At 49.1% G+C, this 22,983-nt stretch overlaps 2 protein-coding genes across 6 annotated transcripts in view; one reads left to right on the top strand and one right to left on the bottom strand.

The window, feature by feature from the left end:
* CRYBA4 (crystallin beta A4) overlaps nucleotides 1–5,441 on the bottom strand; it is a 39,425-nt gene extending 33,984 nt beyond the window's left edge. For 2 of the 3 annotated variants that reach the window (XM_023190786.3, XM_023190784.3), the window contains exons 1-2: nucleotides 4,807–5,441; nucleotides 1,121–1,270 (exon numbers count right to left, since the gene is read on the bottom strand). The gene's annotated coding sequence lies outside the window, so the exon portion shown is untranslated. The remainder of the gene's footprint in view (nucleotides 1–1,120; nucleotides 1,271–4,806) is intronic. The other variant, XM_023190789.3, reaches the window with a different exon arrangement.
* TPST2 (tyrosylprotein sulfotransferase 2) overlaps nucleotides 5,033–22,983 on the top strand; it is a 63,873-nt gene continuing 45,922 nt past the window's right edge. Inside the window, exon 1 of one of the 3 annotated variants that reach the window (XM_023190779.2) lies at nucleotides 5,033–5,146. The gene's annotated coding sequence lies outside the window, so the exon portion shown is untranslated. The remainder of the gene's footprint in view (nucleotides 5,147–22,983) is intronic. The other 2 variants (XM_023190778.3, XM_023190776.3) reach the window with 2 other exon arrangements.

The following is a 22,983-nucleotide window of genomic DNA, read 5'->3' as shown; positions in this document are numbered from 1 at the left end:
AATAGCAATTAAAGTCATTTTCTATTTAATGTATTGTTTTGCTAATGAATTTACAAATAAACAAAATGCCTTGTAATAACAATGGAGGACATATAAAATTATAAGCAAAAAATAAAGAATAAAGACTAAAAGAAGCAAGTCAAAGAAAATAACATGTAGTAAGGCTGAGAGCGAGTGTGACTTAGGAACCATAAACCTGGTGTTCCTTCCATGGGTCCTAGTTTCAACATATCTCTCAAAACATGAGCATCTCACCACCTGGAGCAGAATTTCAGAGCTTAAAGATAAGCCACACTTTTGCCTTCAAACCAAAACTAAGGTTTCATTTCATCAGGTGTTTCACCCAAGAAATGATGATGAGTCCATGTCCAATATTGACAGAAACCAGAGAAGCTGGACTTCCCAAGGGGCTATGTTGCCTTCAGCCTTTTTGGGGGCTTCTCCAAGGCAATTTTGACTGCATGGGTTTGGCTCTAAATGCTAGCTTTTTGTTTGTTTGTTTGTTTTTGTTTTTGTTTTTTGTTTTTTAGCTAGAGTCTCACTCTATTGCCCAGACTGGAGTGCAGTGGTGTGATCTCAGCCCACCACAACCTCCACCTCACGGGTTCAAGTAGGAGTGTCCCTAAACACTGGCTTTAAAATACAATGCCTGGGGAAATTGGGGACTTCATATTGTTTCAAGGCTAGATAGATCCCAGCCTGTGAATCTTCGAGTCTTGGGCCTTTGGAAAGGCAAAGCATCTTGATTATGAGAGAGCAGCTCTCATTCTCATCGACAAGAGGCAACCCATAATCTTTTAGACATTGGAGCATAAGCCCAACGCCGGCAGTGTGTATATGTGGAGTGGAGGCAGGAGGATCACCCAGCGGCATTGAATGCTTTTGTGCCAGCATGCGATGCTGATAGATACACAGCAACTGGGCTCTGGGGAAAAGACATGGTTCCAGGGTGCCCTGCGGAGGTTCTAAAGAGATGAGCCTTGTTAGAGCCACACTGCCATGACAGCCAATCGCCTGGGTCAGGTACTCAGGATCATTGATAGCTTTGTAAAGCCTGGATCCCGAGCTAGAACAATAATACTACACCCTTCCAGAAGGAGAATAAAACCTGCCCACTTACCTTTTACTTCCTGCCCACTGCTGAGCCACTGCCTTCTACCAGCGTACTAGAAAGGGTGAGAGAGACCTGAGTTTGCATTCCAGCTCTGACAATTACCAGCTATTATCCTTGGCCAGATCAAATTACGTGATAGAGCCTCTGTTTCCACATCTGTAAAGTGGGAGTAATGATAATAAAACACCAAAAGATTGGAAAGGGTAAATGATCATCTTGAATATAATAATTATAAGGTGTTTAGCACATAGCAAGCACCTGAATAAAGTGTTTTCTGTGGCTGGGCACAGTGGTTCACACCTGTAATCCCAGCACTTTGGGAGCCCAAGGCGGGTGGATCACTTGAGGTCAGGAGTTGGAGACCAGCCTGGCCTACACGAAGAAATCCCATTTCTACTCAAAATACAAAAATTAGCCGGGCATATTGGTGTATGCTTGTAATCCTAGATACTCAATAGGCTGAAACAGGAGGATTGCTTGGATCCAGGAGGCAGAGGTTGCAGTGAGCCGAGATCACACCACTGTACTCCAGCCTGGGCGACAGAGTGAGACTCTGTCTTAAAAAATAAATTAATAAAATTATATTAAATTAAGTGTTTTAAAAAATTTTTAATTAAAAAAAAAAAAGTAGAGACAAGGTCTCACCATGTTGCCCAGACTGGTCTCAATCTCCTGGGTTGAAGCTATCCTCCCTCTTCAGCCTCCCAAAGTGCTGGGATTACAGGAGTGAGCCATTGAGCCTGGTCTAAGGTGTAATTATTGATATAGCATCAACATCATCTTCTTGAATGTCAGAGCTGGAAAGAATTTTTGGATCAATGTGTGTTATGGTACATCTATTCTTCCAGCTTTTGACAAATATTGACTGAAGACCTCTTAAGTACTGGGTTTTGCCTAGATGCTGGGAAGATAGGTTGGGGAGGAAGACAGAAGAGGTATCTGCTCTAGGTGTTCCCGGCTGAAGATGCAGACAGGAGGAATGAATTATTTTGCCTGCCTTCAAAGTCACATCAAATTCCTGGGCTGCATAGTCCGGTGTCTGGTTCACCAGGATGTCCTGAGGGGCAGTTAGCCTTCCTCAAGGAGGTGACAGACAGATTGAGACCTGGAAGGGTTCACTGAGTTAGGGGTGCTGAGAGAAGGAGCCCCAACCTAGACAACAAGACGATCATTCTGATCCTCCTCCTTAGCCTCTCAACTGAGATCTGCCAATTCTGTCTTCCAAACATCTCTGGAACCAAAATGCCCCCTCCATGCCCACATCCCCTCTCTGGGTTCCTGAATTATTTCAACATCCTCCAAACCAGTTTCTGCCTGTTTCTTCTTCATGCAGCAGCCAGATGGATCTTTGCAGAAAGTCAGGTTCACCATGCCCTTCCCTTGCCGAATACCTTCCCTGTCTTTCCATCACCGCAAGAGAAAAGCCCCGACTCCTTCCCACGGCACACAGAGCTCTGCAGCATCCAGCCCTGCAGACACCTCTGATCTCTTCTCTCACCTCCACCACATCCTGTCCACTCTGCATTTCATGCAACGCCCCATACTCGCCTCCTTCCTGCTAGGCCTTTGCACCTGCTGGTGCACTCTTCCAAGCATCCCCACCCATGCCTCTGGCATGTATACACACCCCCGGCCCTCCCTCCCTGACCAGGTTAATCTCTGTTGCTCCTGCCTCATCAGTTGCAGGTGCTCACTTTACTGTGGAGGCTTGTCAAAGGATCTAGCTTCCCCAGCTTGGACACAGGACCCTTGTCACCCTATTAGCTGCTGAATCTGTGCCTAGCACAGAGAGCTCAGGGAATGCCATTGCTAGAATGTTATTAAACAAATGCCTCCATTCAGACCTCTTCCTCTGATCTCCATTTTGTTCATCCACAAAAGGACATCATAAAACACCCTGCTGGTGTTTAATCTATGTGTCTCTCAGATTAGTCATATGAAGTCTCTAACATGCACGTAATAAACACTATGTAATATTGTCGTATTGTTTTCAGACCAGTCATGGCTGGCTTCGTGGAGGCAGCATTACCAAGTGCCAGCATTTTCCATATGGTAGGCACTATTTATTGGACACATGAATGAATTAATGAATGAGCAGTGAATGAACACATGGCTGTCCATGTGCAAATTACTTAATATCTCTGTGTCTTAGTTTCTCTGTGTGTGTGTGTGTGTGTGTGTGTGTGTGTGTGTAGTCACCCAGGATGGAGTGCTGTGGTGTGATCTGCACTCACTGTAACCTCTGCCTTCTGGGTTCAAGTGATTCTCATGTCTCAGCCTCCCAAGCAGGGGGAATTACAGGTGAGTAGCACCATGCTCCGCTCATTTTTCTTTTCTTTCTTTTTTTTTTTTTTGAGACCAAGTCTCGCTCTGTCACCCAGGCTGGAGTGCAGTGGCGCCATCTTGGCTCACTGCAACCTCTGCCTCCTGGGTTCAAGCGATTCTCCTGCCTCAGCCTCCTGAGTAGCTGAGGTGCGCACCACCATGCCCAGCTAATTTTTGTATTTTTAGTAGAGATGGGGTTTCACCATATTGGTCAGGCTGGTCTTGAATTCCTGACTTGGTGATCCACCCGCCTCAGCCTCCCAAAGTGCTGGGATTACATTTTTTTTTTTTTTGAGATGGAGTCTCACTCTGTTGCCCAAGCTGGAGTGCAGTGCGATCTCAGCTCACTGCAACCCTTGCCTTCCGGGTTCAAGCGATTCTCCTGTCTCAGCCTCCTGAGTAGCTGGGACTACAGGTGTGTACCACCACACCCGGCTAATTTTTGTATTTCTAGCAAAGACAGGGTTTCGTCATGTTGGCCAGGCTGGTCTCGAACTCTTGACCTCATGTGATCCACTCACCTCGGCCTCCCAAAGTCATTTTTGCATTTTTATTAGAAATGAGATTTCACCATTTTGACCAGGCTAGTCTTGAACTCCTAGCCTCAAGTGATCCGCCCACCTCGCCTCCCAAAGTGCTGGAATTACAGGTGTGAGCCACCGTGCCTGGCCCAGAAATTTATTTTAAGCAGATAATATATACACATGGCAAATAGAAAGTTTAAAGAGAACAAAGAACCAAAGTTCACAGTGAAAAGTAAGCCTGCATGCCTACCCTACATTTTCTTCAGGTATTCAATGCATAAGCATATGATGCATAGATAGGTCTATTATTTTTCCAATTTTACACATGAAGAAGCAGAAGCACTGAAAGGTTATAGAACTTACACTGTGCTGAGATTTATCAGTCAGGAGTTTTACTTCATTTGTGTATATCAGGGTTTCACAACCTTTACGCTATTCGGCATTTTTTGCTGTTTTTGTTGTTGTTGTTGGGGTAGTGGCAGGTCGGGGGTGGAAAGAGTGTCCTATGCACTGCAGGATGTTTAGCAGCATCCCAGGCCTCTACTCACTAGATGCCAGTAGCGCCTCTCCACTTCCCCAGTTAGGACAACCAAAAATGTCTTCAGAGATTGCCAAACGTCGTGGTGGTGGAGGTATGTCAGGGCAAAATCCCTGATAAACGGATAGAATGTGGTATATCCACAAGAACCCCCTCCAAAATCACTGGTGTGTATGAATATACATCAGACCACTACTTTATTTTTTCTGTGTTTTACACAAACAGTAGAACAAATACACCCCGCTGCGGGTCTACTTTTCCTTTCTTATACTACTTTTTGGTGATCATTCCACTTCATTACTTACGGGCAGAAAGGAACTTCTCTTAAACAGAACTGTCCAGGAGAAGTGGTGAGCTCCCCGTCCTAGGTGTAAGCCAGGGGGCAGACAGGGGCTTCCAGGGCGGCGGGGCAGAGCTCCCGAGGCGAGCCTCCGGGAAACTCCCCAGGCACCCTCTGCTTACCTCGCGGTCCCGAGGCGCAGTGGAGGGGACGAGGCGGGGCGGGGCCGCGTCTCGGGCCCGCCCCCGTACGTCACGTCGCCGCGGCCCCGCCCCCGCGCGGGCACCTCCCCCTTCCCCGGCCGGGGCGGCTGGAGAGCCGGGAGTCGCTGGGTACTTGGGGCTGCCTCGCTGCGCCTCGCCACGGTAGGTGGCCCTGGGGCGGCGGAGCGGGGGGCCTGGGGCTGCTGCCGGGGGCGCGGGCTCAGGGCCGTGCGGGTCGGCCTCGGGCGCCTGGCAACCCTCAGTCCTGGCGGCTGCCTCCGGGCCCGGCGCGACTGCTCGGGCTGCGGGGCTGGGAGCTGGGATCTGGGAGGCAGGCAGGCGGCGCGGGCGGGCAGTTCTGGGATCCGCACCCGCTCGGCGTCCCGAGCGCTTTCCGCGGGGTGCGGCACCCAGCGGGCCCCCGTGACCGCGCTTCCCGCTTCGGACCCAGCGCCTGGGAGACGCTCAGCGTCTGTTGGGGGGGGACCTTGCGGGGAGGGCGGCGCGTCCCCGCCTTCGGAGTCTCCAACCCCGCCCAGGCGCGCGGGGACCCCCAGGCGGGCGCCGGGGCGCGTGGAAGTTAACTTGCAGCAGCCGTGGAGTTGCGCGGAGCGTCAGAAGTGGAGGCTTTGGGGGCGGAAATCGTCGGCTGGGGAGGTGGGCGCTGGGAGCACGGGGTTGGGGAGCCCTAGTGAACTTGGAGGTCACTGGTGAGGAGCAGAGAGGAATATGACCTGAGGATCCCACCCCCGCCCCCAACCTCCCTCCGTAACCTATGCTTCTCAGTGTGAGCTGGATGGGAGGTGCCCGGAAAGCCGGGACTGGGAGGGGTAGCAGGGGACGGGGAGCGTGGGCTCAGAGGCTGAGCATGCCTGACCTGGCAGAGTCGTTGTTAGGTGGGACAGAGGTCGAGGTCTGGCATTCCCACTCAAAGGCCCGTTCCCTAGGGAAAGAACCATCCACTTCAGCACAGTCATTAGAAAGCACCGTGCCTAACATCTTGCCCCCTTCCCCTTTTACAGATGGGGAGACTGAGGCTTAGAGAGGGCACCTGCCCGTGACCCTAGGACCCACAGCTAGGATGTGGCAGAGCTGAAACTCACTCACAGGCCTCCTGACTTAATGTCCTATGGGGATGTTGAGGAGGCAGGTTGGTGAACTCCTACTTATCCTACAGAAGCCCCCTCAAGCAGCACCTCCTCCGGGAAGCCTTCCCTGGCATTCTCCTGGTATTGTTGGGTGCTTCCTGTTTTGAACCCCACAGAGGTAGTAGCCAGCCCTTTTTCTCACTTCCCAACAGACATTCCCTTGCGTGTGTGTCTGCCGGACTGGGCTGTGGGTGGACACCTCTCCCTGGCCTCCATCTGATAACCCTTTCACCTCAGCAGGGTGGTCTGATGGTGAGGGTAGGCTTCTGGATTTGAACAGATCTGTGACTCACACCTGGATTTAGTAGTGATGTGGCCCTGGCGACCTATTTTCCTTCCGATTTAGCCTCAGTTTCCATAACTGTAAAGCTGGGTTTATTTCATTGTCCTAAAGGAATTGTTGCATCATTTCTGAATCCCCCCACCCCACTGAACCCCAATCGTATTATTATTTACTTAATATATATCTTTGTATCACCTGATTTTTAAAACTCTCGTGCAAACTTTTTATAATAGCTTTGTTGAAATACAGTTCACATACCGTACAATTCACCCTTTTAAATTATATGTTTCCGTAGTTTTTAGGATGTTAAGAGTTGCGCAGCCATCACCACTGTCTAATTTTAAAACATTTTTTTCATGCCCAAAAGAAATGCTGTTTCATGTTCACTCCCCAATCCTTTCTTCCTCTATCCCTTGGCAACCACTTACTCACTCTCAAATTCTCTATGAATTTGCCTGTGCTGGACTTTTCATATAAATGCAATCATATACTAGGTAGCCTTTTGTATCTGATGCTTTTCACTTCAGAGAATGCATGTGTCAGTACTTCATTCCTTTTTGTGGCTGAATAATATTCTATTATGTGGATATACCACATTCTGTCCATTTGTCAGCTGATGGATGTTTGGGTTGTTTCTAGTTTTTGGCTATGATGAATAATACTGCTGTGAACATTCATGTACAGGTCTTTGTATGGACATACATTTTCAGTTCTCTCAGGTATATTTCTAGGATTGGAATGGTTGAGTCATAAGGTAACTTTAGGTTTCACCTTTAAAATTATTTTAAACTTATTTATTTATTTATTTATTTATGTATTTATTTATGTATTTATTTATTTATTTATTTATTTTGTAGAGATAGGGGTCCCACTATGTTGCCCAGGCTGGTCTCGAACTCCTGGTCTCAAGCGATCCTCCTACCCTAGGCTCCCAAAGTGCTAGGATTATAGGTGTGAGCCACCGCACCCAGGTTTAACCTGTTGAGGACCTGCCAGACTGTTTTTCCAGAACAGCTATACCATTTTATATTCCCACCACCAGTGTATGAGGGTTCCAATAATCTTAAATACATTTCGTGTTCTCTCCAGCAGTCATAACCCTTGAAATCACTGGCTTTGATGTGTTAGTTACAAACTATTTTCAGGCCGGGTGCGGAGGCTCACGCCTGTAATCCCAGCACTTTGGGAACCCAGGCGGGCAGATCACCTGAAGTCAGGAGTTCGAGAGCAGCCTATCCAACATGGTGAAACCCCGTCTCTGCTAAAAATACAAAAATTAGCCAGGTGTGGTGGCGTGTGCCTGTAATCCCAGCTACTCGGGAGGCTGAGGCTGGGGAATCCCTTGAACCTGGAAGGTGGAGGTTGCAGTGAGCCAAGATCAATCACACCACTGCACTCTGGCCTGAGTGACAGAGCAAGACTGTGAAAATACTGAAGCAAGGGGAGGCAGTGTAGGACCCAGTGGCTTACAGAGCCCACCCCAGGAGCTGGCACACAGTATTAGGAGGGCGTGAAAGGAAGGTGGAAGCTGCTCGGATCTTCCCGCCCCAGGGCGGCCTGGAGCCCCCTTGCCAGCTGAGGCTTTGTGGAAGACCCTCCATGGCTCTCCTAGACTGTAACTGAAGGGGAAGACTTGTCCCTTGACCCCCAAATTAAGTCTGGTCCTGCTCAAACTCTATCTGGACCCCCCACGCCACTCTGAAGTTGACCTCTCTGGATGGCCACAAGAGTGTCCTGTGTGAGTTGCTGCTTATCTCAAGAGGGGCCACCCCCCAGGCCTGAAATGAGCAGTTCTGAGTTACAGACGCTTTATCGGTGAACACTCTGCACATACAAACATCTTCCCCCTCCTCTCAGCATCTTCCCCACCCCTAGGACCCTGTGTTTCTTCTTCACGCTCTTTGCTTCAGCAAGAGGCTGCACCGGAAGAACTCAGGCCAGAACCCAGCATTTTCACAGAGGAAGAGTTCCTTGAAGGTAGTTAGTTCACCCCAGCTTGAACCTGTACTCTGCTGGTTCAGGAACTTAAACCAGCACTTATCTGCATGTTCCAGTTTCCTGACAACTTGGTTCATCTGGGACAGCTGCTGTTTGGGAATGGCGTTAAGACCACGCCTCCCAGCTTCTGTATCTGGCACCTCATGATTTTATTCTCTTTTGCATACTTGCCTTTCCTTGTCCTTTTAAAATCCTGAATTCCTGTGCCTTAAGAAAGCAGCCTAGGCCTGGTGCTTGGCTCATGCTTATAATCCCAGCACTTTTGGAGGCTGAGGTGGGTGGATTGGTTGAGCCTAGGAGTTTGAGACCAGCCTGAATAATGTAGTGAAACTCCATCTCTACAAAAAATACAAAAATTAGCCAGGCGTAGGGGTGCGCACCTGTATTCCCAGAGAGTCGGGAGGCCGAGGTGGAAGGATCGCTTGAGCAGAGGTTGCAATGAGCTGAGATCGCACCACTGCACTCCAGCCTAGGTGACAGGGCAGGATTGTAGGGTGTTAGGTCAGTACGCAAAAATCAATTAAATATTTTTTAAAAAGAAAGGAAAAGAAAGCAGCCTGGGGACATGGAGACGGGGTGGGAAGGCTCCCTAGGCAAGGCCCTGCCCCTCTCTGGGTCTCAGTGTACCCTACTGAGGAATGGGCATAGACCATTCAGAACTAAGATGTGGTGGCACCTTGGGATCGGTTAGGCTGTTGAAATGTATTATTGATGTGACTTTGTGGGTGTATTTGTAGCAAGAGTGGCAGGTCAGATATAGCTTCACAGCCTGGGGTTGGTGACCAGAATGTACCTTTTTGGAAACATGAGTGTGGCTTGTGGGGCTTTGATGCCCCATGTGGCACCAGGAAAGCTTCTCTGGGTAGCAGCAGCTCCTGCTCCCTGACTTGCTGCCTATTCCTATTGCTTGAAAGTCCCTTTGCTCTTTGAGGACCTGCATGTACCCTGTCTAGGGCCCCTCCAGAGGTCTGGGATGACTGTCCTCTCCCCTGTCACTTCTCAGGTCTCCCCCACCCTGGACTGCAGCCAGGGGAGGATTTGTGGGAATGATTCATTCAGAGCTGCCTGAGATCTTGGCCAAGTCCCAGAAATTGCAGGGAAGGACCTCAGAGGGCAGTGCCCACAGGCCCTAGGGAACGTCTGGGGCTGATGGCCCGGGGAGAAGCTTCTTATCCTATGTGCTCCGATGGCAGGCAGCCAGCCCATCTGCCGAGAGACTTTTTGTATCAGTAGGACTTTTGACCCGGGCTTCTGCAGCCAGAAAGCAGGCAAGCAGCCCAGAAAGCAGGCAGTGTGATAGGGAGCTAGGGGCACTGGTCTGTATTAGAATCCGGGTGCTCCACATCTTTCTGGGGCTGTTGGCTGTTTCTCTATGCTTTGGTTTTCTCATCTGCTGAATACAGTAGGACCTGTCTCCCAGGGGTGTTGGATGGAAGGGAATGATGGTAAAGCACTTACCCTGGTACCAGGCAAAAGCTGAGGCCCTGGGATTACACAGGCTCTTTGGAGTTTTGAACGTGTTCCGTTGTGAACCTTGATTCCTCCATCTGTCAAAAGGCAACAATTATAAATACAGCCAACATCAACGGGGCTTGCTGGGTGCCAGACACTGTTCTAGGCACTCAATGTGCTTTAACTCATTTAATTCCCGCAGCAGCCATATGAAGTGAACAGGCTGAGGCGCAGAGAGGTGAAGTAATTTGCACAAGGTCACCCAGCTAGGAAGTGGGAGACATAGGATTTGGATCCAGAGTCTCTCTTTTTTTTTTGAGACAGGGTCTTGCTCTGTTACCGAGGCTGGAGTGCAGTGGCACAATCATAGCTCACTATAACCTTGAACTTGTGGGCTCAAGCGGTCATCCCACCTCAGCCTCTCAAGTGCTGGGGTTACAGGCATGAGCCACAACACCCAGCCCAGACTCTGCACTCTGAATTCTCATTCTTACCCCTCCTTGATATTCCATCTAAAGGCCTAGCACATAGAAAACACACAGAAAATATCAGGTGTTGTTATAACTATTCTGAATAAATATTGATCCACTCTCCATCCCTCTGTCCACACTCCTTCCCTGATGGACAGAACAGGCAGGACTCTTGGCCTGTAAAGTCCAGATTCCCACCCACTCCTCCCTGCTCACTCTGTTCCTCCCACTCCCACACACTCATGCACAGCGGAGCGTGGAAGCAGCCAAGTCCCAACTCTTGCTGTGTGACATTGGGCAAGGAGCTTCCGCTCTCTGAGCTCCAGTTTCCCTACATGTTAAATGGGTGAGTTCACCCTGCTCCATGTTTTTTGTTGAGCTCCCGTGCTGTGTGTGTGTTTTTAAAGTTGAGTCAACGTTCAACCATTGCTAGAGAAAAATTCTGATTTCTCATTTCTCTTGGAAACCCAGGAGCTTAGGCCAAACTGGAGTGGCCTGAAGCTGCCCCGTAGGTGGCCTGGGCTCTCCTGATCACTGTGGTTCCCCCCACTCCCCATTGTCACATACGTGTGGCTCTTCAGGGGATCTGAGGATGCCTCAGGCCTGCCTGGTACCACTTGAATAAGCAGTTTCATTGTTTTAAAAACGATTTTTTTTTTTTTTTTTTGAGACAAAGTCTTGCTCTTGTCACCCAGGCTGAAGTGCAATGGCATGATCTCAGCTCCTTGCAGCCTCCGCCTCCTGGGTTCAAGCTATTCTCCTGCCTCAGCCTCCCGAGTAGCTGGGATTATAGGCACATGCCACCACGCCCAGCTAATTTTTATATTTTTAGTAGAGACGAGTTTTACCATGTTGGCCAGGCTGGTCTCGAACTCCTGACCTCAGGCCATCTACCCGCCTCAGCCTCCCAAAGTGCTGAGATTATAGGCATGAGCCACCACACCCAGCTTTTTTTTTTTTTTTTTAATTGAGACAGAGTCTTGCTCTGTCTCCCAAGCTGGAGTGCCGTGGTGCAATCTCGGCTCACTGCAACCTACATCTCTCATGTTCAAGTGATTCTGCCTCAGCCTCCTGAGTAGCTGGGACTACAGGTACCCGCCACCATGCCCGACTAATTTTTGTATTTTTAGTGGACATGGGGTTTCACCACATTGGCCAGGCTGGTCTTGAACTCCTAACCTTGTGATCCACCTGCCTTGGCCTCCTAAAGTGCTGGGATTACAGGTGTGAGCCATCGTGCCTGGCCACATTGTTTTTTTTTTTCCAATGTTCTCCAAGAGCCCTTCCCGCTCTGTGTTTCTAGGACATTGGAGGTTGTCTGAGGCCTCCCAGTACCCTGTCTGCCATTTTAAGCCCTCAAGGCATTTTTTTTTTTTTTTTGAGATGGAGTCTTCTTCTGCCACCGAGGCTGGAGTGCAGTGGTATGATCTCAGCTCACTTCAATCTCTGCCTCCTCAGTTCAAGTGATTCTCCTGCCTCAGCCTCCTGAGTAGCTGGGATTACAGGCACCTACCATCATGCCCGGCTAATTTTTGTACTTTTTGATAGAGATGGGGTTTCACCATGTTGGCCAGGCTGGTCTCGAACTCCTCACCTCAAGTGATCTGCCCGCCTCGACCTCCCAAAGTACTGGGATTACAGGTGTGAGCCACTGCACCTGGCCTTTTGTTCTTTTTTCTTTTTCTTTTTATTCTTTTTTGAAATGGAGTCTTGCTCTGTTGCCCAAGCTGGAGTGCAATGACGTGATCTTGACTCACTGCAACCTCTGCCTCCCAGGCTCAAGCGATCCTCCCACCTCAGCCTCCCAGAGTGCTGGGACTAGAGGTTGGGACTGGAGGTTGTCTCCATTGCATACTCCCTGGGTGAGGAGTTCCTGTGTCTGGGCACTGGGGTGCCATGCCACCTTACCTGGTACAGGTCCTTACCTAACTGTTATTCCCTACGGTAAGATATTTGTTATTGACCACACCATTTCCCAGAAGCCAAGGCTCGGAAATAGTCACTTTCCTGAGGTCACAGAGGCCTGAGATTCAGCACCAGGACTCAAAGCCCATCTGCCCAACTTCAGAGGCTGCCAGTGGAAGTCATGCCTTGATCCCAGCACTGCACGGATAGCCACTGAGTGACGTCTTCCACTAGAATAAGGACACGTGAGAACCCTCAGCTGGATGTTGGGGTACAAGATTTAAGAAGCAATGAGGTCCTAGTTGTCGTGGAGTTTATGTTCTGGTGGAGGCATCAGGCAAGAAAAAGTAACCCACATCTCCGACGTGAGATGTCAGCCTATGAAGTTGAGTACTCAGGCCTCTCAGATCTTAACGTGTGTACGATCCCCCTGGGGATCTTGTTAAAGTGCAGATTCAGTGTTTTTGTGAGGGTTTTTTTTGTTTTTTGTTTTGAGACAGAGTTTCGATCTTGTTGGCCAGGCTGGAGTGCAGTGGCGCAATCTCGGCTCACTGCAACCTCCACCTCTCAGGTTCAAGCAATTCTCCTGCCTCAGCCTCCCAAGTAGGTGGAATTACAGATGCCTGCCACTGTGCCCAACTAATTTTTGGATTTTTAGTAGAGACAGGATTTCACTGTGTTGGCCAGGCTGGTCCCAAACTCCTGACCTCAAGTGATCTGCCTGCCTCGGCCTCCCATAGTGCTGGGATTACAGGCATGAGCCACCGTGCCCAGCTAAAGTGTAGATTCTGATTAGCAGGTTTGGGGCAGAGACTAAGACCATGTTTCTAACCAGCTTCCAGGGGCCTCTGATGGTGTTTGTCTAAAGACCACATTTGGAATAGTGAGTGCCTGGGTTAGAAATTGGCAGATTACCACTCATAGGCCACATCCGGCCCACTACCCATATTTGTAAATAAAGTTTTATCGGAACATAGCTATGCTTATTTATTGACATTTTGTCTGTGGCTGCTTTTGTGCAACAAAAGCAGAGTGGAGTAGTTGTGACAGAGACCGTAGGGCCCACATTGCTGGCCTTTGAAAAGAAAGTCTGCTAGTCGCTTTTCTAATCATCTTTTGGATCCCTACAAGTTATAAAACTTTGGTTTGGTGAGTGTTAGATGCTAATAAAAATAGTAATGATTGCAGTTAAGATTTGAGGATTTGAGTGCTTTCTGGGTACTTAGCTCTTTACGTTTATTTTTTTCTTAGCTCAATTCTATCATAGGCAATACTACTGTCTCCACTTTATAGGCAAGAAAACTGAATAGAGGCTGGGCCATTGGCCCAGAGTTTGTGGACTAGTGAGTAGGTGAGGCCAATTTGAGTCAACTCGCCTGATTCTTACTGGACAGGAGCTTCTGCCTAGAACTTTTTCCCAGAGCACAGAGAGGGTTTTGTTTAGATTTTCTTCTATCCCAGAATGTTCTGGTGCCTTCATTTCTTTCTCAATTGATCCTTCTGTTTACTCAACAAATACCTGTGCAGCCTGTGCTAGAAGTTTGGGGACCATGCTGGGTTCTGAGAGGGTGTGGGGACTAGGATGGGGTCCCAGCCCTGCACATTCCGTGGAGTCGTCAGGGACGCAGCACCAGAAGCCACGCAGGATGCTAAGCACCTTGGGGATTACTGGTACAGGTACTGGAGGCAGTCAGGGAAGGCTTCTTGGAGGAAGGGGTGCAATGATGCCAGCAGGAGTTAGCTTTGTAGAGGAGGTCAGGAAACGTTTTCCGAGGAGAGAGAATCACAAGTGCAAAAGTTTGGAGGTGTGAGACCCTGTGGCCTGGTTTGGTAGAGTTCAGGGCACAGAGACTATAGTGTGTGTATGTGTGTGTGTGTGTGTGTGTGTGTGTGTGTGTGTGTTGGGGGTTGGGGGAATTGGTGGTGTTATAATAAAATTGGAGGTCGGCAGGAGTTAAGTCAACAGAGCCTCATTGCTATGCCAAAGGACTTGCATTTTGCCCTGGAGGCTGCTGTTGCCTAATGTGAAGCCCTCTGATGACTTTCCGGAGAAAGCCTCCATTAGGTGCTAATGTGTCTTCAGTGCTTCTCCCCAGACTCCTCTTGTTTAACAAAGATCGGACGCAGCTGCCTCCTTCAGGAATGCTTCCTTAGGCTGGCGGCCGACTCCAGCCAGGAGGCATTAAAAAGCATTGCTTCCTTTGATTTTATTTTTGCAGTAACGTTTTAATTAGGGCATGTTTTTAATTTAATCCAGCGGATTATAGTTTCCCTTGAAACTATGTTTTAAAAATATTGAATCCATTGACAAAAATGAATAAGATTAAGGGGGGTTCTGGATGTCATTCACATTGGGAAGGTAGTCTTCAGCAGCTTGGAATTTGGAGAGCCTCACAACAGGTGAGGGGGTTGGCCGGGGCTTGGCCAGTAGTGACCTCTCTCTTAACATTCCCCTTCTTCCCTGGAACCCCAGGGGTCTTGACTGAAGGGCAGGATGGCTGTGTAGCTAAGATGTGGGTGCAGGGATGTAGGTGGCCATTGATGGTGTGGGAGCTGAGGTTCCTGCTCCAGGCTGCTTCTGCTCCTCATTTCTCTCCTTCTCTGTCTGGTGTTCTTCTCCTTCTTTCTGTCTTCCTCCCTCCCTCCCTTCCTTCCTTCTTTCCTTCTTTCCATCTGTCTGTCTTGCTCTGTTGCCCAAGCTGGAGTGCAGTGGTGCAATCGTAGCTCACTGCAGCCTTGAACTCCTGGGCTCAAGCAATTCTCCTTCCTCAGCCTCTTGAGTTACAGGTACAGACCACCACACCTGGTTCATTTTTTATTTTTTGTAGAAATGGGGTCTCACTATGTTATCCAGGCTGGTCTTGAACTCCTGGGCTCAAGCAATCCACTTGCCTCAGCCTCCCAAAGTGCTGGGATTATAGATGTGAGCTGCTGTACCCAACTTGTCTTGGTCTCTATTTTTGTCTCTTCCTGCCTTTCTCTCCCTCCCACCCATACCCCCAACTCACGTCTTTCCCTGTCTCTGTCAGTCCTTCTGTTTTACTCCCATCTTTGCCTCTCCTCTGACTCTGTCTCTATCTCCCTCTGTCTCTGCCCCTCTCTGTTTTTGTCTCTCTCTGTCTTCTTCCGCCCCCACCTGCACCACTTCCCCCTTCCTTCCCGCCGCCGACCCCGAGCACACACACGTGCCAGCACGGTCCTTCCTTTCTCTCATTAGAAACTTTTCATCACACTTGCTTTGGCTGGTGACTGATATCCTGCCGCAGAACCATCCGGACCCTTGCAGAGCCCGGGGGCTCCGCCAGAAACCCTTGGAGGTGTGAGAAAGTGGTAGTAGCTACTTCCCATGTGGAAGACAGAGGCCCTGTGAAGTCAGGCACCTGGCAAGGCCACCCTACAAGGCCATGGTTCTCCCTCAACCCACGCCCCTTCCACGCCCCCAGGGCCCTCCCTTCCCCACCCAGCCCCAGGGCTGTGGGGAAGAAGTGGAAGTCTGGGCTAGCAGCAGGAAGGCAGATGCTACTTTTGGTTTGATTTGGTTTGGGGTACTGGGGGAGTGTCGGCTACCCTGCCTCTGAGCACTCCTGGAAGCTGCATGCAATAGGTGCCTTTGCCCTTCATTCTGCTACGTGGTCATTGCTGTGCTCAAGTGCACAGTAGACCAGCAGTGCATATTTGATGGCTAAGAGTTTTAGGAAGAAAAACAAGATTAGAAATTGAGTCTTGCCTCCAGGCCGGGCACGGTGGCTCACACCTATAATCCCAGCACTCTGGGAGGCCAATGCGGGTGGATCACTTGCGTCAGCTCAGGGGTTCAAGACCAACCTGAGCAATGTGGCGAAACCCTGTCTCTATAAAAAAGTACAAAAATCAGCCGGGCATGGTGGCGTGTGCCTTATTCCCAGATACTTTGGAGGCTGAGGTGGGAGGATTGCTTGAACCTGGGAGATCAAGGCTGCAGTGAGCCAAGATCATACCATTGTACTCTAGCCTGGGTGACAGAGTGAGACCTTGTCTCAAAAAAAAAAAAAAGAAATAGGGTCCAGCTTTTTCTTTTCACAGATGGGGAAACTGAGGCCCAGAGAGTTGAGGTGAGTTGTTCTGGATCATGCAGATAACTTGGAAGTAATGGGGTCTGGGTCTTCCATGCCTCTGCAGAGAGTATGTTGAGCTGGTGGCTGCTTTGACATCCTTCAGGGGTTGTCGTGTAGACACCCACTTCTGAGAGATGGGAGATTCTGGTTTGAGGCCTGCTTTGCTCTCCTCTGCCTTCTGCAGGACTCTGGACAAAATCTTCCTTCTCTGAGGACCTTGGGGTCTCCAAGCATAGTCCCCATGGCACAGTCCTGTGATTGCAGAGCGTGGTCAGGTTTGTGGAGTCAGAGGTTGCTGACCTCACTGTGGATGGAGGGCTTGTTCAACACAGGTTGCTCTACCCCACTTCCAGAATTCCCGTTCAGCGTGGTCTCCTTGAGCCCTGATAATTTGCATTTTGTGTAGGTTTCCAAGTGCTGTTCCTGCTGGTCAGAGAACCCATGTCGAGAGCTGGGGTAGTAGAGGTGAAGCAGATGAAGCACACAGCACTAAAACCTGCTGTGAGATCTCAGGCAAGGACTCCACCTTTCTGTGCCTTGGCTTCCTCAGCTGTAAAATGGAATGACAGAGCACTGTCCTCATGGATTAGTTGTAAGGATTAAATAAGTGATTGGGAGGTGGAGGCAGGCGGATCACCTAAGGTCAGGAGTTCGAGACCAGCCTGGATAATTGATTTTAATTGAAATTCCTTTCGGTAATTCTGAAAGATAATAATACATTTTGATGTTTATTCATGAACATTACTGATACTCCTTCCTCCAGCTACATTATAATGTTTTCTCTCACTCCTGTGGGTGAGACTTAAGAAATGGAACTCGGCCGGGCATGGTGGCTGATGCCTGTAATCCTAGCACTTTGGGAGGTCTAGACCTCCTCCTGAGGTCAGGAGTTTGAGACCAGCCTGGCCAACATGGTGAAACCCCATCTCTACTAAAAATACAAAATTAGCCAGGCATGGTGGCTCAAGCCTGTAATCCCAGCTACTCAAGGAGGCTGAGGCAGGAGAATCACTTGAACCTGGGAGATGGAGGTTGCAGTGAGCCGAGATTGTGCCACTACATTCCAGCCTGGGTGACAGACAGAGTGAGACTCTGTCTCAAAAAAAAAAAATGGCTGGGCATGGTGGCTCACGCCTCTAATGCCAGCACTTTGGGAGGCCGAGGCAGGTGAATCACAAGGTCAGGAGATCAAGACCATCCTGGCTAACAAGGTGAAACCCCATCTCTACTAAAAAAAAAAAATACAAAAAAATTAGCCAGGCGTGGTGGCACACACTTATAGTCCCAGCTACTCGGGAGGCTGAGGCAGGAGAATCACTTGAACCCGGGAGGTGGAAGTTACAGTGAGCCAAGATAGTGCCACTACACTCCAGCCTGGGCGACAGAGCGAGACCTTGTCTCAAAAAAAAAAAAAAAAAAAAAAAAAAGCGCAAATATTTGTAAAGTGTGTAGAAAACCCTCCAGGCACGCAGTAAGCACTATATGCGTGTTTGCTTTTTATTTTTTTTATTTTTTTAAGACAGGGTTTTGCTTTGTCACCCAGGCTGGATTTCTGTGGTGTGATCATAGCTTGCTGCAGCCTTGAATTCCTGGGCTCAAGTGATCTCACCCTCCCAAGTAGCAGGGACTACAAGTACGCACCACCACGCTTGGCTAATTTAATTTTTTTTTTTTTTTAGAGACAGGGTCTTGCTATGTTGCCCAGGCTGGTCTTGAACTCCTTGTCTGAAGTAATTCTCCCACCTCGGCCTCCCAAAATGCTTGGGATACAGGCATGAGCCACTGTGCCCGGCTTAGTCTTCCTATTATTGTTGTTATTCTTATTGCCATGATTATTTACTTTCCCCTCCTCCACAGAGACTGTTCTGTTCACAGTGAATTCCTTGCCATTCCCCACATTTCCAGTGTGCTTTCACACTTCTGCCCTCTGCTCGAGCTGTTCCTTCTACTTGGGATGCTTCCTCCAACTTCTGTATGTGTTAAAATGCTGGCATTCTTTTAGACTCAGCTCAGATTCCTTCCTCTGATGTCCGTGATGACATGACTTGCTTCCCCTAACCAAGCTCTTGTTTCTTTTTTTTTTTTTTTTGAGACAGTCTCGCTCTGTGACCCAGGCTGGAGTGCAGTGGCGCGATCTCAACTCACTGCAAGCTCCGCCTCCTGCGTTCATGCCATTCTCTTGCCTCAGCTTCCCAAGTATCTGGGACTACAGGCGCCCGCCACCACGCGCGGCTAATTTTTTGTGTTTTTAGTAGAGATGGGGTTTCACTGTGTTTGCCAGGATGGTTTCGATCTCCCGACCTCGTGATCCGCCTGCCTCGGCCTCCCAAAGTGCTGAGATTACAGGCGTGAGCCACCGCGCCCGGCCCAAGCTCTTGTTTCATTCTGCAAATTATCCCATTACTTGGGCGTCAATCTCTGTGCTGACCCGCAAGCTCCTATAGATCTGACTTGGGGCTTTGCCGGTACAGAGAGTCTCCCAGGAATGTTACGTTCAAAGTCCAGCTTTGATGGTGTTTCAAGAAGACCAGCTCCATCATTGTCAGTGGCAGCTGTCAGAGAAGCCTTCCAAGGTGTACAGGGTGGAGCCCCGTTTGGAACGTGGATTTTCCTTAATTAGTAAGAGTGTGAATTTAGCACTCCACAGCCCCAGGTTCATGTCTGCGTTTTGCCATTTGGTGTAATGCAACCTTGAATAATTTCCTTAATTTTTTTGTGTGTGCTTTGCATCTTCATTTTAAAAGAATACCATCGTCACTTACAGCAGTGGGTTTTTGTGAGGATTCAGTGAGGTCTCATTTATGTAGCGAATACTGAGCACCTCCTGTGTGCCTGCTTTATGCTGGATGCTGGGAATCCAGCAGTGAGCAGGAGAGACCCTGTTCCTCCTGCCCTGGGAGAGCTGATGTTTTAGATGGACACAAGGGGAAGTATAGAAATGATAGTGTCGCTGTCTCAGGAGGATGCACCAGGAAGGAGATGGTCTTTGAGAAGCATTCTGTGCATGGTCTTGCAAGTAGGAGGCCCTTAGCAATTGGTATGTGTGATGATTACTGTTATCGCCGTAATTATTTGGGAGAGGAGGCAAAAAGGGAAGGGAGGCATGGTGGGAAGAAGTAGTAGTATCAGTACCGGGTCAAGAAGGCATTTGGTGTCAAAGTCGTAATAGTCACAGCCAGTGTTTATGGATGCCCTAGTGTGTGTCAGTTACTCTGCTAAGGACTTCCTAGGTGCAAATTCATCTTAACCTCCAGGGAAGTGCTGTGTTATTCCCATTTTCCAGATGAAAGACATGGGGCACGGGGGAATTGGACCACTTGTCTGGGGAAGTGGAGGGGCGGGAGTCAAACCTTACCCCTGCATCTAGGGTGTGTGATAGGAAATGAGACTGAGTGGGGACAGGTCCTCGTAGGGAGGGCTCAAATCTTAGAGGTCGTGGACTGTGTCCTCGTGCTGGAGTCCCTTAGATGGTCCCGGGATGGACAGGGTGGGGAAGTTCATAGCACGTCTCATTTTATGGTCCAGAAAGCCAATGGCATGCAGCCCCTCCAAGAGCGGGTAGGAAAGGACGGCTCCTCCCAGCCCCCTTCTGGTTGGGTTCTCCTGGTTGGTGGCAAGTTCCTGGCAGGGCTAGAGTTATGGGAGGTGATAGGCACAGTACAACTCGTGGTTGGGAGCCTACATTCTGTGGGGTGAGGATGCTGGTGGGCGCTCCTTCATTGCAAGGATGCAATTACTCACTGTTGCCTTTTCCTCATTTCTGTTCTCTGGGACCCTCTCTGCTTAGGACTGGGCATGAGGGGAGCCCAGGAGAAAAGCAGACAGTGAAGATCCAAAGGACTTGTATTTGTTTCTAGCCAGTCGCCTCCCCAATACCTATGGCTTGCTGGTTCCTGAGCAAATAGGTGCCTCAGGGAGCATCTTTATCTTTTGTGTGTGTGATGGCGTTGGAACCTCACAGTGACCCGGGAGGCAGGCATCAAGAGGAGGCCTGTTGTTGTGGGATGATAGCAACTCTCAAGTCAGACACACTTGAGTTAGAACTCCAGCTGGCTTATGCATGAGCTTTGAGACCTTGGGCCAGACACTTCTCTCTGGTCCTCAGTTTCCTTATCTGTGCAACAGGGATCATAACAGTGATTATTTTGTGGGTGACAGATAATCATTATGTGGCACCTAATGCATAGAAGTGCTCAGTAATTCATAGCAACGAAGATTTTGTTGTTCTTCACCCATTTTACAGATGAGGAAACTGAGGTTCAGAGAAATTAAGGGACTCTTCTCATGGCATTTTGCTTCCTGGTAATGGCCAGGCAAGTCTGCAGATGAAAATGTTTTCCATAAGACCCAGGTCCCCCAAAGCCCTGCACCATTAGGAACAGGCTGTTCCCCAACTGTGAATCTGCCCCCCAAAACAGTGAACCATGAGATCATGCCCCTTCTCTCTTGTGGGGTTCTCCCCGTGATTGTTTAAGTGTTCATACTCTGAGCAGCTCTTAAAGCCTTTGCAATTCTTCCGGTTCTTCCTGCTTCTAGGAGTGAATGAAAAGGAAGAAGGTATCACAGTCTGTCCAGGAAGGAAACAGAGGAGCAGGCGAATGCTCAGGAAACTGGATTCCTACTATGCGCTACCCTAGAACTGGGGCTGGCAAATTCTGCTCTGAAAACCTCCACCTAGAGCCAACTGCTGCCCCTAGTAATATGCCCAAAATGTTACCTGGATAAAGGCCTCATGCTTCCTGGATGAACCACAAAAAAAGGTTGAGGCCATCTTGTTGAGGAACATTATATCCAGCAAGTATTTATTTCTTGCTCGCTTTGTTCTTGGTCAAGCCTTTTCACTTTTTGGCTGTCAGCCATTGCAAAACCTCCACAACAAAGAAGTGGAAAGTCATGCAATCAGAAAAGCCATAAACTGCAGTTGGGGCCAGGGGAAGAGGGAAGTTAGCTGAAGGCTTCATAAGCAAAAACGTCAGAAAACCTTCTGACATGTTAATAAAGATACTCTAGAGCCACATCTTGTGTGGAAACTCACATCCACATTGTTGGGGCGGAAGTCAGAGTTGACGACTGGCCCGGGCTATCACCCCAAGCCTTCAGATAAGACGGTGGAACTAGGCCAGGCGCCGTGGCTCACACCTGTCATCTGAGCACTTTGGGAGGCCAAGGAGGGTGGATCACGTTTGCCCAGGAGTTTGAGACCAGCCTGGACAACATAGAGAGATCTCATCTTGACAAAAAATAAACAAAATTAGCCGGGTGTGGTGGTGTGTACCTGTGGTCCTTTCTACTTTGGGGCCTGAGGTGGGAGGATTGCTTGAGCAGTCCCTGGAGAAAGAAAGTAGAGCCAGGAACTACCATTGATTAAACACTTAACTGGACTCTAATATGGTAGTAAAGCCCTTCCATGTACTTAGCTGCTCTCCCAATTCACAGATGAGAAAAATGAGGCCCAGAGAGGTTAAGTGATTTACCTGAAGTCACAAAGCTGATAGGTGGGGAATTCAAACTCAGGTGCATCTTTCTGCAAAACTCATTCTTTTTTCACTACTCCCTGATATCTGAGGAAACTTACTGGTGAGCAAAATGATCTCAAAAAGTAAAATATGAATGCCTCTCAGTGTCAGGCTCTGTGATAAGTGTAGGAAAAAAGAAAGAGAAGAAAAAACACCCACCAGACTGCAGTGTCTCCCAGCCTGTGAGCACTCACAGTGGAATATGGGAAACAGAAGGGCAAACAGCATTTACCATACAGAATGGTGAGTGGTAGACAGAGAGGACTGGGAGACATGGGAGGGTAGAGCTTAATCTAGTTGAGGTATTCAGGGAAGGCTTCCTGGAGAAGGGGATACTTGAGCTGAGGAGATAACAAGCAGCCCAAGATAAGATGGGAAGAGGGTGTGGACATACTTGTTAGCTAGGACTCTTGAGAGACAGAAACCATAGCATTGAGCAAAAAGGTAAATTTATTGAATTGTGTAAGAAGTGAGCCTCAGGTATGGCTAGATCCAAGGACTCAACTAATTTCAGGGATTTATGTCTCCATCTCTTGGCTCCACCTTCCTAGGTTGGCTTTGCTCTCACGCAGGCAGGCTTTGCAGGTGGTGACTAGAGATGGCCCCCACACCTCCAGCCCTGTACCCTACTTGCTTAGCCTCCCCACAGAATTCTGTAAAAGTCTCCAGTTGAGTTTCATTGACCTAGATTGGGTCAAACATCCATCTTTGAACCAATACTGCAGCCTGGGAATGAAATGCTGTGATTGGCCAGGCCTAGGTTATATGTCTGCACCAGGGGTCGAAGGTGACTGAGAATGAAAATAAGAAAACCAGGGATGCATGGCACCCTTGGGGCTGATAGAAAGTCCATTGGGCTGGAGAAGGGGTCTGATAATGACACCCCTCTAAGCCACGTGAAGAAATTGCATCCTGAAGACAGTGGGAAGCTTTGGAAGTGTAGTGAAGGCAGGGGGTGACATGCCACCATATGGGGACAGGCAGGGGTGGAAGCATGATCAGGTGGAGGACAATGGGGACTTGGACTGGGCTGCTGGTGATGGAGAGAAACAGCTGGATCCTGGGGGCGGTGAGTGTAATGCACCAGACTCAGTGGTGATTGGATCAGGGGTTCATGTACATGCACAGGACCC

The sequence above is a fragment of the Piliocolobus tephrosceles genome, chromosome 19 (assembly GCF_002776525.5).
Source record: "Piliocolobus tephrosceles isolate RC106 chromosome 19, ASM277652v3, whole genome shotgun sequence".
Classification (NCBI taxonomy): domain Eukaryota; kingdom Metazoa; phylum Chordata; class Mammalia; order Primates; family Cercopithecidae; genus Piliocolobus; species Piliocolobus tephrosceles.
Note: the sequence above shows the minus strand (reverse complement) of the source record. Positions and strands in the feature narration are given on the sequence as shown.